The following is a 17,492-nucleotide window of genomic DNA, read 5'->3' as shown; positions in this document are numbered from 1 at the left end:
TTTTGACTAATTCACGGAAATTTACGAAACTGTTATAAGTTTCATTAAATGTATTTAATAGACCACTAACTTGCGACAAAAGATGACTGAGAAAAATAATACAGGCAGACAAAAAAAATTCATGTTGTGAGCTGGAGGTCAAATCATGACTACTTTATGTTTTTGGGATCGTTGAAACCGAATCGGAAGTCATAGTTTAACCCCCATCACGTCAGGTATTTGACATAACTTCAAAAAAAAACTCAAAATTCATCCTAAAAATTTTAAAATCAAGAAAAATTCAATCTATAATTCTACTTCATGTTTTTGGAGTCGCTGAAACTGAATATTAAGTCTATTTAAGGCCAGGTCCAAGTGAGGCAGCGCCATCTACATTGAAACTAAAATTTTGGAAAATTTTCAACAGCCTTTCCTTGAAAACAAGAATGTAAAATGCTTTCTCCTTTATGGATAATTGATTATTGGCAAGATATACACCAGCTAAAACTTTTTTTGAGTTAAAATAATGAAAAAAATTTCATGTTAATAAATTAAATATGAACACTTTTTTCACAAAAACTGTAACAGTACTTTCTCAGAAATTACAATAAAAAATGCAATTTCCATTTGGAAAATTAATAAACGCTAAAAAATACACGACCTAAGATTTATTAATCACGAAAATAACATAAAAAAAGTTTTTTAACATAACATATTTTACTCATTATGACAGCCGTTTGGCAGGTTATATATGTCACCAGACGTTTCGCAGTTTTGCCGAAAGGAGGAGATTGGCGCTGTTGCTAACCACCTGAAATTCATAATCTACCAAAGGGCTGTCTCAATCAGTAATGCAGTATCAATATGTTAAATATTTAATAAAATTTTTTTTTGTTATTTTCGTGATTGGTAAATCTTAGGTCGTGTATTTTTTAGCGTTTATTAATTTTCCAAATGGAAATTGCATTTTTGATTGTAATTTCTGAGAAAGTACTGTTACAGTTTTTGTGAAAAAAGTGCTCATATTTAATTTATCGACATGACATTTTTTTCATTATTTTAACTCAAAAAAAGTTTTAGCTGGTATATATCTTGCCAATAATCAATTATCCATAAAGGAAAAAGCATTTTACCATCTTGTTTTCAAGAAAAGGCTGTTGAAAATTTTCCAAAATTTTCGTATCAATGTAGATGGCGCTGCCTCACTTGGATCTGGCCTTAACCCCATCACATCAGGCTTTTGACATAACCTCAAAAAAAATCCCAAATTTGGTTTTTTAAAGGTTTTTTTTCTGTTATGTGGGGTAAAATAGATTTCAGATTTGACTTCAACGACAATAAAATTTTCATTTTATAGAATTCCTATTGTCATAATTATTTTTGAGATGAATTTTTATTTGTTCGAATTAGTATTTTGCAGAATTTTCATCAAAACGATTTTCTATATTACAGAATTTTTATATAACCGAAAATTCATTTCCATAAAATTGTTGATTGGTTGATTTTAAAAATTGCGCTGAAATCTTTCTGTCCATTGTTTGTTTGGCCATTTGCAATTTCGGATAAATGAAAATTCTATCAATATATAAATTCTGTTAAATGATTTTTCGGTTATGTAAAAAATCTGTAGTATAAAAAATCTGTTATATGGAAATTATATCAAATAATAATTCGAACAAATGAAAATTCATCTGAATGAAAATTCTATGCAATGAAATTCTACCCAATAAAAATTCATTAAAATGCCTACTATATGTTAAATGAAAATTCGAGCAAATAAAAATTTGAACAAATAAAAATTCTGTGAAGTGAATTTTCGGTTATATAAAAATTCTGTAATATATAGAAAATCGTTTTGATAAAAAATTCTGCAAAATACTACTTCGAATTAATAAAAATTCGTCTGATAAATAATTATGACAAATAAAATTCCATAAAATGAAAATTCTAACTAATAATTTTTAGAATATAATCATGCGTTCCATAAGTTTTAAGTTTTTTGTTTTGTCATATAGGGTTAGTCCACTGACTTTCGTCTAATAGTGGTTGCGACCAAATTTTTAAAAAATCTAGTTTTAATATATGTGAAACTCGATGATTCCCTGAGTTCATTAACCATAATATTATGGTAAAAATTTAATTCCCTTTAAAAATATTAAATATCAAAAGTAGGAGGTTCACAATGTGATTTTGTAACCTTAAATTTTTCAATTTTATTAAAAACGCTATTATTAAAAAACTATTAAAAATTAGATGTTGGAACTCACCAAAAACATAAATCACTTTATTCTGCACAGAGGAACGAAAGAATTATTGCAAAAATTTATTATTTTTGGATGATATACGATTTTAAAAAAAAATTTATTTAAATATTCTCAAGATTTTTATTTACTTATAACTTTTTTGTCGGTGTTCCGAAAAAATTGAGGTTTTGCACAAAGATTTTTTATAATATTCTTTACCTTCTATTAAAATCTTTTTTTTTCACACACGAAAAAATCAATGATATTCAGAAACTAGGACCAAAAAAAAAAGATACCCGTGTCTGCCCGTTCTGCTAGATTAGGTCATTTTTTGCTTTTAGGGGTAAAAACAACCCTTAATTGAAAGGTTATAGGAAACCTTGTACAAATAAATAATTTTTTATGAAACCTGGTATCTCGGGATTCTCCGGGTCGCTAATTACGAATTTGATGTCAGGTTTTCAAAATTAAAAATGGCGGATTCAATATGGCGGTCGAAATTTATAAAAGTTCATAGAATTCACTTGAAACTTGTTACTTGAAGGTTTTTGGGGTTGCTGATTACGAATTTGATGTCGGGATTTCCAAATTCATAATGGCGGATCCAATATGGTGGTCGAAATTTATAAATGTTATTATTATTATTATTATTATGTTATTATCAGCGACCGCAAAACCCCCTAGACACCAATTTTTATAAAAAATAATTAATATTTATAAATTTCGGCCGCCATATTGGATCCGCCATTTTGAATTTTCAAAATCTGACATCATATTCGTTATCAGCGACCCCAAAACCCCCTAGACACCAATTTTTATAAAAAATAATTAATATTTATAAATTTCGACCGCCATATTGAATCCGCCATTTTGAATTTTGAAAATCTGACATCATATTCGTAATCAGCGACCCGACCCGTATGCATGAATTACTGCGCATCGTGAGCTTTAATTACTGCGATAGGTTAAATTGATACTTAAATAACTAATTTAATAAGAGACTATTCATTAATTACGTAAGGGTCCTTAGGAGGAGGGGGGGGGGTTTATGAAATCTCTACATGGTCTTACTTTGGGGGGGTGGGGGGCGGTAGAAGCTATATTCTTACGTAAGATTTTGCCAAGTATTTTCCATTTGTATTGTTGTAATTAATTTTTTAATTACATTAATATTGTTACAAACTTACGTAAAAAGGGGGAGGGGAAGGGTCAAAATTATCCAAAATCGTCATTACGTAATTAATGAATGGTCCTTAATAGTCAAAATATAGATCAAATATCATTTGGAATAATTTTTAAAGTCATTTTGAAACAGTTTTATGTTATCAATTAGTAAATTTTTTCTAATTTTATAGAAATCCCAGTAATTGGTGCATCAGCAGTAATTGATACACTTACTCTATCGAATTTTTATTGTACAACATTTTTAAATAGCCGTATTTTTATTTTTCAGAAATTGCAAATGTCCGAATACAAAATCGACAGAAAGATTTCGGCGCGATATTAAAAAATTCACCAATCAAAATTTATCATAAGAAAATCGTAATTGGTTGATTTTAAAAATCGCGCCAAAATTCATTCTGTCGAATGTTTGTTCGGACATTTGCAATTTCGGACAAATAAAAGGTGGTTAATATTATATTTTTGAACATCATTGAATCTATAGTTTTGCAATTTTAATTTTTTTTGTATTTCTTTTCTTTTTTTTTTATTAAATTAGGTTACAACTTTCAGGAAATTAACAAGTTTTATTTGAAAAATATTTAGTTTTGACTATTGTTTGAATTTTAATGTGAGATTGAATTTTATGTGCTCGTAAAAAGCGTTGGTCGATGATTTCAAGCGAAGCTGTGCTATGCTAAGCACACTGCATTAAAATCGAACCAAGGCGTAAGAAGGGAAGATGTCTGTGGAAATTACAACGTTGCAATCGTGTTTCCACGAAGCTTGTTCTCGTAGAAACTATACACTCTCTACTACTACTACTACTGGCACAATCGACCGTTGGCTCACTGCCTATTTTAGCTTTTGATGTAATATTTAAAAAAAAAATGCAAAGAAATCGTCATAAAAATCTTTCCCGAATGCGGGAAATCTGTGCGAAAAGGGCATCATTCTCCGTAAAAGAGATGATATTATATGCGGGTTTGAAAAATTCACCGCCACGTCTATTAACCTTCCAAGTAATAAGGTAATAAAATATTAATATAAACAATAAAAGTTAACATATTTTTCAGTGAGAAAATTATACATTCTTTAAGAGCTATATAATATAGATTCTAAATTGAATTTATTGAGAAAAAAAGTTTTTTTTTATGAAACCTAAATTTTATTTAAAAAAAAAAAAATTGTATATTTTTTTTAACATTTGTTTTCGAACGTTATGTGTTTTTTTTAACACTTGTGTTTTATTATTTATTACACTTTTTACCATTAAATTTTTTATAACTTGAAAAGTTTTTTGTTCTAATCTAATTATATTATTATAACTTTTGCAGGATCGTAAAAGAAAATTTGTGTTAGAGTGTTGGGCAAAGTTTTATTTTCAAGAACCCCCCTAATATAATATCAATAATGTAATAGAAAATAAAAAAAGATATTAAATTTAATGAATAAATTATATACATATATATACTTATTGTTGAAAACAGAAGTTAAGAGGAAGTGAGAAAAAAAAGTTAGAATAGAAAAAGTGTTTCGGGGGAAAAAAAAGGATGGGTACAACCAAAAAAGTAGTAGTTGGCAAGAATCATCGATTCTGGAGCCAGTACGCGAATTTCCCGAGAGGAAAAACGCCATGTTAAAAGGCGCGCCCTGGTTCGTCGATCGGTGAAACGGTACTTATCCCTTGGGACGTTCTATAGACGAAAGAGGGAGAGAAAAAAAGATGAGAGGGTGAGGATTGAGAGAGAGAGAGAGAGAGAGAAAATGAGAGCGTTACAAGAAGGCGAAAGAGAAAAAGAGAGATAGAGAGAGAGAGAGAGAAAACGGATTCGAGTCCGAAGGAATTAGATTTGCTCGCTGCTAGCCAAGCGCGACGGACAGAATGCAACGCAATCCCGCGGTAATTTGAAACGCGTTCCTTGAAAATACGGAGATTCTTTCCTTTGGTGATCCAAGCACCGACACGATGGCTTTCATCGAAAATCGAACCAGATCTCATCTGTTTGACTAGAAATCGATTACTCCTTTTACCGATTTGATTCCGGACAGTGTACTCGAATTCTCACGCTGACCATAGTATCTATTTCCAACTTACAGAAATATATTGAAAGAAAGATTCAGCTAAAATCATCTATTTTTCTAACCCATTTTTTTTAGTCTTTTTCATATTTGAAATTTAAATTGTAACATTACATTTTGTTACATGATAAATTTTATCTACTCTACTCTATAGCTATTGTTGCAAAGTTATGGGGGTTTTTTTTTGAGGTTAATTACAAATATGATAACACATATGCAAAATTAAAAATGCCGAACGGAAAAAGAAATCCATTAAGGCAGACGTCCGTTTAATTTTTGAAAATTTTATCCGTCATATTGGATTCGTAATTTTGAAAAACTAAGATCGAATTCGTAATCAGCAACCCCGAAGATCCCCGAGTACAAATTTTTAGCAAATCCAAGTAATTTTTTTTAAAAAAGTCCGCCATTTTGAATTTTGAAAAACTAACATCGAATTCGTAATCAGCGACCCCGAAAACCCCTAAATACCAATTTTAAAGCAAATTCAAGTAATTTTCGAAAATTTTATCCACCATATTGGATCCGCCATTTTGAATTTTGTAAAACTAATATCGGATTCGTACACTGCAAAAAGAAGTATCTTATTTTAAGATGTTTTTTTACAAATTGCTTCTAAGTTATCAAAAACATCTTAAAATGCATTAGTTTCTTAAGGTATATAAGATAGATAGGAAGATAAAATATTATCTTTTTAAATGTAACATGTTCTTTTAATTTTATATAGAATAAAAGTGAAGCAGAAAAAAAATAGTTTAAAAAAAAAAACGTTAATTTTTCGCCTTCTGAAACGAACGTTTTTATTAACCCCTTCGCAGTCTAGTAGAAAAATCGTTTGTGGGCCCGTAAAACGGTCCAACAAAAACAGTTTTTAAAAATATATTATATCATCGTTTTTGAGGTCGCTGAATTCAAATTTAAAGTCAGATTTAAAAAATTCAAAATGGCGGACCCAATATGGCGGAAAATTTTAAAATTGATTCGATTCGTTCAAAATTCAGTACTTGGGGGTTTTTTGGGTCGCTGAATCCAAATTTGAGGTCAAATTTGGATTCAACGAACCATTTTTATGCAACTCTAGCCAATTTTTAAATTTTTTGGACGTCATATTGGGTCCGCCATTTTGAATTTTTTAAATCTTACCTCAAATTCGGATTCAGCGACTCCAAAAACCTTAATATATCCATTGATACTCAAATCGAATTATGTTTAGTATTTTTTTTTCTAATGTGGACATACACACTGTAAAAAATTTAGGGAATTAACAGCACTAGGAGTTGGGAGTTCGATTTTTCAAGTTAAAAATCAACTCGAAAAAGGAGTTAACCAAGAGTGGAAGGGAGTTTAGGTTAGGGAGTTCAGTATCAACTCCCTTTTGAGTTATTTTATAATGGTGGATCATATTCTCCAACTCGTGTAAGGAGTTAAAGTTGAACTCCCTAATCTGAACTCCCCAATGGGTGGGACTTTTATAGCATCCCCTGGGGAGTTAAAATTCAACTCCCTAGGGGATGCTATAAAAGTCCCACCCTTTTGGAGTTGAAGCGAAGGGAGTTAATGCTTTACGAGTTAATTTTATGCCTAGGGAGTTGATTTTAACGAGTTAATTTAATTATTAACTCCCTTTTTGAGTTGATTTTTAACTTCGAAAATTTTAACTCCTAACTCCCAGTAACGTTAACTCCTGAATTTTTTTTACATTGTATATGTCCAAAATCACAAAGGTGGCACGACTTTTTTTTTGGACATATATGGGCCATCGACTGTCAAGGGGTTAAATTCAATGAAATTTTGACACTTGAAATTTTTTGAAGTTATTAATTTACAATCTGACTATCGGATTTTCAAAATTCAAAACTACTTAAAATTTCTTAACAACTTAGGATATTAAAATCTTAAAAATCTAATGTCAAATTTTAAATCTAAATAACTTCGAAACAATTTTTAAAAAAGTATTTATTGGTTTTTGGAGTCGCTGATTATGAATCTGAGGTCAGTTAAAATGATTTTAAAATTTCTTTTACCTCCATATTGGATCAGCCATTTTGGATATTTTAAAACCTAACATCAGATTTGTAATTAGCAACTCTAAAAACCCCCAAGTAATTTTTTTTTATAAACTTAGTTCAATTTTTTGAATTTTTATTTTAACTTTTGTCTGCTTTTTTGGAATTTACCCAGTTTTCTCCTTTGTAAATTTAATTTTTATTAATATTTTTATTAAATTCAAAGAAAATTTAATAATATCATTGAGAGTGATTTTAGCTTAACAAAAGCTAATTGTAAGAAGAAGAAAAAAAAAGAAAAGAAATCACTTAATAAAAACGCATGCTTAACATTGTGATCGTCTCCAGTACGGTCCAACTTGAGACATTATGTCTAACAATGCGTAGCCGGAACTTTATGTACTTCCTGGAATTGGACGGTTTCTTTTGCTATTAATGCATTTTGCTTGGGAGCTCTCGTCAAGAGATGTATCCAATAACGCCTCGCTTGGTATTTCTTTATTTTTCTTTTTACACTATCTCCATATTTAATCATCTCTTTTTTTATATGACTATAAATCAGTCTAAAAATATTATATATATACTTCTACCTTCTTCTTCTTCTTCTTCGCTTCTTTTAAAGATGCTCAATTTCGAAAGAGTGTCGACTTTCATCATTTCGTGTAATAAGATCAATATCAGATTTTTTTTTTAATTTTCTTGTGAAAATATAATAATAAATTATAGAAAAATAATAATTATGTTTATTTAATATAGTTTTAATTATTTAACTTTTATATACAATTATTAAAATTATCAACATTCAGTGTGTATCGTTAACATATATATATATATATACACGAAAATGTTAAAAGTTTCATAAACTTTCTGCTTTGCATAAATCTAAACTACTCAAGGTCTCATTAATTCGAAAACTCTTGTAACTTGAAAGATTTGCGCTTCAAAGTTTCTGACTTTATATAGACATACTGAATTGCATCGATTAAAAGATCGAAAAATTGAAAGACGTTTAAAAAAAATCTATTAGTAATTTTATAAAAGAAAAAAAAAAGGAAACATTTTCTTAAAAAGCAAAAATTACTTTTCTCACGTTGATAAAGTATCTAAACAACATTTTATAATCAACAATTTAGTAAAAGGAAAATATTTTTCTGTGCAATTATAATTTTTTTGTCAAAAAAAAATATTTATAGGCAATTATTTTCCAAATTAAAATATTTTTTCCAATCGTGAAATTATTATATAAATGTTTTAAATTTTATCGATCATGTTTTTTTTTGTTTTAAATTAAAATACTAATTAATTGTTTATTTAATTGAAAATTATTTATAGAAATTTTCCTAAATGCGTAGGTATAAAATTAAATTAAAATAGAAATTAAATTTCGCTTTAAAATAAATTGATTTTCTATATATTGTTAAATATATAACTAATTAAATCAATATAATTCTATTTAGAGAATTCGTTTAATTTTATGACTATTGTGCATCTTGAGAGGCAGCTTACAAATACAATAAACTTTCTCTCCTTGTGTATACTTCAGTTTACATGTATACCAAGAAGTAACTTCAACTAACTGACTGTGAATAATGTTTACTATACCAGTAAATCACAAATGCTTCTTTATATATATATATATATATATATATATATATATATATATACTTATTGAAAATAACAAATCTTTTCAAGAAACAATATATTGTCTCGTAATCAGTTCAATCAATTTGTTTATTACAGTTATAATTTTATTAATTATTAAATTTTGGTTAAAAAAATTTTTTTTTTAAACCCTTTACACGGAAAAAAAGGAATTGCTTACACCCAAGTGCGAAAACCAACATGGGCCAATATTGGCTCAGCATTGTCAAATCGGGTACCAAATCTTGGCAGACAATATTGGGCCAACTCTTGTGGTGTTAACTGCGATTGGACATCGGCAGCCAAGTATCAGACATCATTACTGGGCCAATCTTGGCTGCCATTAGTGGCCCAGTATTGTCTAAGTTTAAAAAAGTTAAAAAAAATTATAATAATTAATTAATTAACTAATTAATTCATTATGCATTTATAATTTAAGTTCTGACAGAAAGCACAATTGTTTAAACATTTGAAAATTTGTAACGCTCGCGGGAATCGAACTCGCAACCTAACGCACCGAAGTCTAACACGCTAACCACTACACTATACGCGGATATTGGAATCTCAACACAAAAATGTTTTGATAAGCTGCATTTGAGGAACATTTCAGCCGTTAATGTGCCATTACGGGGCCAAGATTCGTTCCAAATTTGGAAAAAATGACTTGTCAAAATAAATTCAACATTTCAACCGTTAATGAGCCAATAATGACCCAGTAATGGGACAGAGTTCGTCTCAATTATGGAAAAGTAGAATTACCAAGTATTGGTGCCAATATTGGCCCAGTAGTGTAATGGAGTTCGGCCCAATTATGGCAAATTGGAGTAACTGAAACGCGGTGCCAATATTGGCCCAGTAATGGCACAGAGAAGGCCCAATAATGGCAAATTACAATAACCGAGAAACAATGCCAATATTGTCCCAATAATGGGACAGAGTTCGGTCCAATTATGACAAATTGGAGTAACTGAAACGCGGTGCCAATATTGGCCCAGTAATGGGAGAGTTCGGCCCAATAATGACAAATTAGAGTAACCAAGAATTGCTACCAATATTGGCCCAATAATGGGACGAATTGATCGCCAGTACTGGTCCAGTAACGTTTGCCATACTTCGGCAGACATTACTGGGCCAATGTTGGGCCGTATTGTCAGTCTTGGCATTTCGCACATGGGCCTTTACACGGAAAAAAAGGAATTGATTACAGACGCTATATCTAATATTTGCTATATCAAATCTATCAAAATTAGTAACCACAGCTAAATTTTTTGCTATGACAACAAAAAAGAAGTTTGCTACGATAAACAATATCAGTCTTAATTTTTAAAAATTTATTGTCACAGCAAACATTTTTGATCCCACAGAAAATTTTTGTTCGCTGTCCCTATATTAGCTAATGTAATTTGATGTGGCAGCAAATAATTCGCTGCCTCAGCAAATTTTTTTTATGCGTGTAACGCTCAATTTTGACGTGCCACACTTATTTTTGTCAAAATTTGGAAATTAAATTTTTAATAGCTTTCTATATTACCGACCGGTTAAAGATTTAACTATATATTTGTACAGCGCTGACAGTATTTTAATTTTTCTTTTTACAGATTCTATCCTCGATGGCTGATGATGTCAAGTACTTCAAAGAGGGCTATTTAGTTTAAAAAGAATCTCCCTGAAGCTAAAAAATTCGTTATTAAGGTAAATATTTTGATTTATTGGAAAAATTTTATTAGAAAAAATTTAGTTGTATTTTTTTGACGTAACAATGTCTTATTCCGAGGTCTATAGGAATAAGTCAGTCAGAAAAATTGGCGTTCATATCGCGACGGTCAGAACTCATAAATTTTCAAAATTTTTCTGTTATTCTATTAAAAAAAATTAAAAAAGACGTCTCGATAAAAATTCTCCGTCCGTGTAATGAATACACTGTAAAAAAAAGGAGTTGAATTTCAACTCCCTAGGGGATGCTATAAAAGTCCCACTTTTTTTTGGAGTTGAAGCAAAAGGAGTTAATGCTTTACGAGTTAATTTTATGCCTAGGGAGTTGGTTTTAAGGAGTTAATTTAATCATTAACTCTCTTTTTGAGTTGATTTTGAACTCGAAAAATTTAACTACGAACTCCCAGTAACGTTAACTCCATAATTTTTTTACAGTGTATAGACCTCGCTTTAATTTTTTTTTCAAGCACTGAAATACTATACAATTTTTAATTATATATAGACACCGAAAAAATCAAACTAACGAGTTTCAGGCTAATTTTCAAAGAAATAATAATAATTTTTTGAAAGTGGAAAAATTTACCACTTTGAACATTGTCAATCTAATGTCAGATTCGTAATCACCTATACCTTAAAAATCTTGAAGTAAAAAGATTAAAGAAAAAATAATTTTAAAATTTCTTTAACTGTCATATTTGATTTGTCATTTTGAATTTTTAAAAACTTACATCAAATTCATAATAAGCAACCTAAAAAAAAAATAACCTCCACTAGTAATTTTTATAAAATTACATCAATTTTTTGAATTTTAGTCCGCCATGTTGAATCCGACATTTTGAATTTTTCAAAACTAACATCTTTGTAATCAGCGACCCTTAAAATCCCCGAGTATCATGTTTTAAGTAAAATAAAGAAATTTTTTAAAAATAATTTCGCCATATTGGATCCGCCATTTTTAATTTTAAAAAAATCTAAGGTTGGACTTATAATCAGCATCTCTGAAACCCCCCCCCCCAAGTAACAACTTTAATTAAAGCAAATCCAGTAAATTTCACAAAGTTTGACCGACATTTTGGATACGCCATTTTGAATTTTTTAAAACTGATATCATATTTGTGATCAGCGACCCTGAAAACCCTGAAAAAAATTTTTATTTAAAAAGTCGGTCATAGTGGATTCGTCATTTTGAATTTTGTAAAACCGACATCGGATTCGTAATTAGCGACTCCGAAAACCCCTGAGTAGTTATTTCCAGTATAGCTTAGCTTCATTTAATTTTTTTAATTTGTAATTTTGTTGTAAATCTTATTACAAGCATACTTTTTTCTATATTATTGTAATTACAAAATTATTAATTATTTATTGCAATATAATGTTTTTTTTCATAAAGTAAAATAAAGTGGATCGTATATGCGTTTAGAAATCAAAAATATTTTCATTTTTGTCAAAGTTATGAATTTTTGATTTTCTAGTTATGAATTTTTAAAAATCTGAGTTTTTCGAGGTTTTTTTTTTTTTTTTGTAAACAAATTAATTTTTTTTAACATTGGTTTCGACTTTTTTTTTTAATTTTACTTATCTGGAAATATTAAGAATATTTTGCAGAAAATTTTACAGTGGACCTGATGATTCTTTTGTTTAAAAATTTTTTTATTATTTTTCACATTTTTTTATTATTTTTGATCACTGAGATCTTATACTTTATTCATAGAAATCTTAAATGCATTTTATTTTCAAAAATATAAAAAAAACAACTTTTTTTTAAAAATAAATTTTTCAAACAATAAAGGGAACATTATGAGGTCCACTGTAAAAATTTTGCAAAATATTTTTAGTATTTCTTCTATTTTAGTATTTCTCAATTAATTTGTTCATATAAAAGTCGTTAATTTTTAGGGTAAATGTATTAATTACGGCGCAATTATAGTAACGCTTATGTTATTTAGATAATACACCCTAAAAAAAGTAATTTTCAATCTAGAGGATTCCTCTAAAATAAATGCATATTTTCCTCTTAATTTTGGTATCAAAATTATTATTCTTCATTTAAGAGGATTTTCCTCTTAAATTAAATGTCGACATCCAAACCTCGTAAAATTATTTTTAATGTCGAAAGCCATCAATAAAATAATTATAATTTCAATAAAATAATAAAATCTTTGCAGAAAATACATTTTTAAATTAAAATTAAGTAAAATTATAATAGTTCATTTCAATATAATAATAAAAATTGTTTTTTAATATAACATTAACAATGTCATGTTTTTGGTTAATTATCAACATTTTATATTGATAATTAAAATACAAAAAATAAGTTTTCATTAATCAGTTGTAACGATCAACGAGATTTTCAGCGCAAAAATAATTTTAAAACATGATGATATGTTTAAAAGTTAACATTTTTTATAGGACAGAAAAAAATTTCATATATGAAATTATTTAACGTTTTAAAACTTTTTTAAAAAAGTAAATAAAAAGATTTAAAAAATTCGAAAGATTCAAAAATGGGGTTATAGTATTTCTATTTACCTGAGTAGTAAAATTTCACAAGAAATATCCAAATTTTTTTAAATCTAAAAATAGCGTTAAAAATATTAATTTAATTTGAATTTAACTATATTTTCTGTATTTTTAATAAAGCAAATTTATTTTTTTGTTCTTTTTGTTGACATTTTACCAGAAATATTAAAACTGAAAGGTTAAAAAACAACTTCACAACTATCATACCCAGGGAAAGGGATCAAACGATTACATTATTTTTTTCCGTTTCCTTTTTTTAAATCTTCTAAATTTAAAACGGAAAATCTTAATTAAAGAGGAAAATACAAAAGGAATCCTTTTGTCATTCTTCCATTAAAATGAAGAATAAAAATATTCTACATTTCAATTGAATAATCTTGTTTTAAGAGGAAATATTTAGAGGATATTAGAAGAGGAATTTTCCTCTAAGTATAAGATTACTTTTTTTTGGGTGTACAAAAAATGTTAAACTTTATAAAAATTGATTATTTAAACAAGTTTGAGAAATTAATACTAATATCGTAATTTTTTATTACTACGCGTTTAAATCAGTTTCTGTGTGTCAATTACGTTGACCAAAATTATACGTGTATTTTGAAAATACTTTGCTCACCGTAATATTGAAGCCAATGGAAATCTTAAAAATGTTTCAATTACTGTGAGGATAAAAATTTGATCTGAAATTCAGCTTTTTAAAAATTTACAACTCAAAAATTTGGGCACGCATATCAAAAAATAAAAAAAAAAATACGTATACCATTTTTTTCTACAAAGAACGAAAAAAAATATATATATTCACCCGAATTTAAAATGCCATAGGTAAATTTCACATGGAATCGTGCGCCCATATATATATATAAATAAATGCAGAAAAAAAGCTAATAAAATTTACTTGACATAAAATTTTCTCATATCAAATATTTTCCCATTGACTATCATGTTACTTGGAATAAGTATGTTTACATTAAAATAAATGTTATTTGTAAAGAAAATAATATATGTTATTCACGTTGTAATTGAAGACTTAAGTCCGTGCGCAATAAATTTTTCATATATATTATATATTAAAAGGTGGTGCGAAGATCAAATAGAGTCCTCACAGTTAAAGTGAGTGAAAGAAAAAAGGAAATTTTTTTTTTTTTGTTGAAAAGAGTGCTTAAAGTATATTTGTAAAGTACCATTTAATGAATATGATTGTTATAATAAAAACTGTTTAGATGTCACCGCGGGGCTTATGAGAAGGAGATTTAAGTGGGATAGTCCTCACCTGCAGCATATAATAGCGCAAAGGTTGAAATGCGTTCTCTTTCCCTCTTTCTCTCTCTCTCACTCACTCACTCACTCCATATTGCATTGCACCGCATCGCACTGTTTATGAGAAAATAAGTATGTACGCGAAGACTTGGTCATAAAACAAACTCGAGATATCCGAATAAAGCCGCTACACGATACGGCGCGGGGCGCGCGCGCGTGTGAATGTATACATATAAGTATATATATATATATATATATATATATATATATATATATATATATATATATATATATATATATATATGAACGTTAGAAATAGAGATGCTAGACGTAGATGGGACAGTTCAGGCAGGGGATGCTGCTAGTCTGCTGCCAGACGTTGTAAATTTTATCGCCCGGATAAAAGCGAACTTGTAGAGAATAGCCATAAAGGTGCTTTATTGTACATTTACATCCAGATATAATGTGTTATACCACTAACTTAAGTGAATCAAACAATATCAATACTAGCTTTCTCTTCCTATTTCAATTTTATAAAAATTAGTCCAAAATTTATAATCTATTCATTTCACAAAGTTATATATACACTTTAGCTATATTATTTACCATGTGAGGCATTGATTTTTTTTTCTAATAATAATGAAAAATATTGAAAATTATCTCAAGTGAATTTGTTGAATTAAAAAAAAAGTCCACCATATTGCATCCGCCATTTTGAATTCTTAAAAACTGACATTAGATTCGTAATCAGCGACCCCAAAAATCCCCGAGTAGAGAGTTTGAAGCGAATTTGAACGATTTAAAGAAAAGTCCGCCATTTTGATTTTTTTGAAAACTAACACCGAATTCGTAATTAGCGACCCCAAAAACTCCCGAGTAGAGAGTTTGAAGCGAATCTGAACGATTTAAAAAAAAAGTCAGCCATATTTGATCCGCCATTTTTATTTTTTAAAAACTAACACCGAATTCGTAATCAGCGACCCCAAAAACCCCCGAGTAGAAAGTTTAAAGCGAATCTGAACGGTTTAAAAAAAAGTCAGCCATATTGGATCAACCATTTTGATTTTTTAAAAACTAACACCGAATTCGTAATTAGCGACCCAAAAAACCCCCGAGTAGAGAGTTTAAAGCGAATCTGAACGATTTAAAAAAAAGTCAGCCATATTGGATCAACCATTTTGATTTTTTAAAAACTAACACCGAATTCGTAATCAGCGACCCAAAAAACCCCCGAGTAGAGAGTTTAAAGCGAATCTGAACTATTTAAAAAAAAGTCAGACATATTTGATCCGCCATTTTGATTTTTTAAAAACTAACACCGAATTCGTAATCAGCGACCCCAAAAATCCTCGAGTAGAGATTTTCATGCGAATCCAAATGATTTTTTTAAAAAAAGTCCGCCATATTGGATTTGCCATTTTGAATTTTGAAAAAGTGACACTGGATTCGTAATCTGCGATCCCAAAAATCCCTGAGTAACGATTTTCAAGCTAATCCAATTAATTTTGAAAAATTATTCTGTCATATTTTATCCACCCAATCAAAAATTTACTAATAGCGCAGTACTGGCGCAGTACTGGCACAGTACTGACAAGTGTTGGCGCAGTACTGGTGCCAGAGTTGGCGTAAATTTGGGATGATAACATTTTACCAGTATTGGCTACCAGAGTTGGCACCAGTACTGGTAACCACTACTGGTTCAGTACTGGCTGAGTACTGGTAGTTTTGTAATTTACTGTATACGAAAAGAAAGCTTTAACTGTAACAGAGATAAGTTTCACTGCAATAGTGAAATCTCTGCTCCAGGGAATATACTTTTTTTTTAGGAAAAAGTGTGTGAAAATTTTAGTAACCAAACAGAAATTAAATATTAATTAAATTAGTCAACTAACTAATTAATATTTTATTATATATAAAATCGAAAACACCAAGAATTTTTATTCCTTATTAAGTATAATATATATTGCAAATTATTATTTAAAAAAATCAAAAAATAAATATAAAAATATGTTTATTACAAAACCAAAGTTTTTATAATATATAAAAACAGTTCAGTAAAATTAAAAATGTTTATAAAATAATTATAATGTATATAATTATAGGTACAATTAGCTATTTAATTGTTTTATTATTCATTTTATTTATTTGCATCAAAATAAATTTTTGAAAAACTTTTTTATAAAAATTATTAATTTTTTTATAAAAAATTTTATTTATTTTTAGTTTGATCGTTTAAAATTTTTTTTTTTTTTTGGTTTATTGCATATCTGAAAACAATAAAAAAAACTTGCAAAATTTTTTGGTATTAGTCTCAGGAAACTTTTTGTTTAAATAATTTTACCCACAAAAAAACAAAATAAAATAACATTTAATTTTCAAAAATAAAATCAATGTGAAAAAATTTTTATAAACAAAATATTTAAACAAAAAGATTCATCGGGTTGACTCTAGAACTTTTTTTAAACTAGTATTAATAAAAAAGAAAATCTATTTGAGCCAGTACTGACTCAATATCGGCTCAGTACTGGTTTGCCAGTACTGGGAGGGTGGTACTGCACCAGTACTGATACAATGAAAATACCAGTACTGGTTCAGTACAGGCTGATCAGCCTCGGCAGCCAATACTGAACCAGTTTTGCGCCAGTAGTTAACTTTGGTATAATACTGAAATTTTTGGTTGGGCATCTTTTTAAATTAAAAAAAAAAAAAAAATTTTAACCCTTTTCGTGTCAGCGACCCAAACGTTAGGTCGTAAACATCTTATCATAAATTACATGCAATTTGTTATATAAATTGCAAAATTATATTTTTTATATCATCTTTAACACACTACAGATATCACTGACTCTAGTTTTTACAATAATTAATTAATTATTTATTAACTAATGTTAAT

The 17,492-nt window shown here is 28.6% G+C and overlaps 2 long non-coding RNA genes across 3 annotated transcripts in view; one reads left to right on the top strand and one right to left on the bottom strand.

Annotated features, from left to right (window-relative positions):
- Positions 1 to 17,492, bottom strand: part of LOC127277786 (uncharacterized) — a 342,439-nt gene that overhangs the window by 31,498 nt on the left and 293,449 nt on the right. The window lies entirely within an intron of this gene.
- Positions 1 to 17,492, top strand: part of LOC127277785 (uncharacterized) — a 151,219-nt gene that overhangs the window by 108,060 nt on the left and 25,667 nt on the right. Inside the window, exon 5 of the long non-coding RNA XR_007842406.1 lies at positions 10,711 to 10,804. This is a non-coding gene — a long non-coding RNA (uncharacterized LOC127277785). The remainder of the gene's footprint in view (positions 1 to 10,710; positions 10,805 to 17,492) is intronic.

The sequence above is a fragment of the Leptopilina boulardi genome, unplaced genomic scaffold (genome assembly GCF_019393585.1).
Source record: "Leptopilina boulardi isolate dan_hultmark-lab unplaced genomic scaffold, ZJU_Lbou_2.1 LbouV2_179, whole genome shotgun sequence".
NCBI lineage: Eukaryota > Metazoa > Arthropoda > Insecta > Hymenoptera > Figitidae > Leptopilina > Leptopilina boulardi.
Note: the sequence above shows the minus strand (reverse complement) of the source record. Positions and strands in the feature narration are given on the sequence as shown.